Genomic DNA, 1,954 nt, shown 5'->3' on the forward strand with positions numbered 1-1,954 from the left:
AAGGGGGGTGGCTTGCCCCCCAAGCCAAGTGGGGCGCCCCCCACCCCTAGGGTTTCCAACCCTAGGTGCAGGGGAGGCCCAAGGGGAGCGCACCAGCCCACTAGGGGCTGGTTCCCTTCCCCACTTCAGCCCATGGGGCCCTCCGGGATAGGTGTCCCCACTCGGTGGACCCCCGGGACCCTTCCGGTGGTCCCGGTACAATACCGGTGACCCCCGAAACTATCCCGATGGCCGAAACCGGACTTCCTATATATAATTCTTCACCTCCGGACCATTTCGGAACTCCTAGTGACGTCCAGGATCTCATCCGGGACTCCGAACAACTTTCGGGTTACCGCATACTAATATCTCTACAACCCTAGCGTCACCGAACCTTAAGTGTGTAGACCCTACGGGTTCGGGAGACACGCAGACATGACCGAGACGACTCTCCGGTCAATAACCAACAGCGAGATCTGGATACCCATGTTGGCTCCCACATGCTCCTCGATGATCTCATCGGATGAACCACGATGTCGTGGATTCAATCAATCCCGTATACAATTCCCTTTGTCAATTGGTACGTTACTCGCCCGAGACTCGATCGTCGGTATCCCAATACCTCGTTCAATCTCGTTACCGGCAAGTCACTTTACTCGTACCGTAATGCATGATCCCGTGATCAACCACTTGGTCACACTGAGCTCATTATGATGATGCATTACCGAGTGGGCCCAGAGATACCTCTCCGTCATACGGAGTGACAAATCCCAGTCCCGATTCCTGCCAACCCAACAGACACTTTCGGAGATACCCGTAGTGCACCCTTATAGTCACCCAGTTACGTTGTGATGTTTGGCACACCCAAAGCACTCCTACGGTGTCCGGGAGTTGCATAATCTCATGGTCTAAGGAAATGATACTTGACATTCGGAAAAGCTCTGGCAAACGAACTACACGATCTTTGAGCTATGCTTAGGATTGGGTCTTGTCCATCACATCATTCTCCTAATGATGTGATCCCGTTATCAATGACATCTAATGTCCATAGTCAGGAAACCATGACTATCTTTTGATCAACGAGCTAGTCAACTGGAGGCTCACTAGGGACGTGTTGTGGTCTATGTATTCACACATGTATTACGATTTCCGGATAACACAATTATAGCATGAACAATAGACAATTATCATGAACAAGGAAATATAATAATAACCATTTTATTATTGCCTCTAGGGCATATTTCCAAAAGTCTCCCACTTGCTCTAGAGTCAATAATCTAGTTATATTGTGATGAATCGAACACCCATAGAGTTCTGGTGTTGATCATGTTTTGCTCTAGGGAGAGGTTTAGTCAACGGATCTGCTACATTCAGGTCTATATGTACTTTACAAATATCTATGTCTCCATTTTGAACACTTTCACGAATGGAGTTGAAGCGACGCTTGATATGCCTGGTCTTCCTGTGAAACCTGGGCTCCTTGGCAAGGGCAATAGCTCCAGTGTTGTCACAGAAGAGAATCATCGGGCCCGACGCATTGGGAATGACTCCTAGGTCGGTAATGAACTCCTTCACCCATATTTCTTCTTGTGCTGCCTCCAAGGCTACCATGTACTCCGCTTCACATTTAGATCCCGCCACAACGCTTTGCTTGCAACTGCACCAGCTTACTGCCCCACCATTCAAAATATACACGTATCCGGTTTGTGACTTAGAGTCATCCAGATCTGTGTCGAAGCTAGCATCAACGTAACCCTCTACGACTCTTCGTCACTTCCATAAACGATAAACATATCCTTAGTCCTCTTCAGGTACTTCAGGATATTCTTGACCGTTGTCCAGTGTTCCATGCCGGGATTACTTTGGTACCTTCCTACCAAACTTACGGCAAGGTTTACATCAGGTCTGGTACACAACATAGCATACATGATAGACCCTATGGCCGAGGCATAGGGGACGACACTCATCTTTTCTC

This window comes from Triticum dicoccoides, chromosome 7A (genome assembly GCF_002162155.2).
Source record: "Triticum dicoccoides isolate Atlit2015 ecotype Zavitan chromosome 7A, WEW_v2.0, whole genome shotgun sequence".
NCBI classification, from domain to species: domain Eukaryota; kingdom Viridiplantae; phylum Streptophyta; class Magnoliopsida; order Poales; family Poaceae; genus Triticum; species Triticum dicoccoides.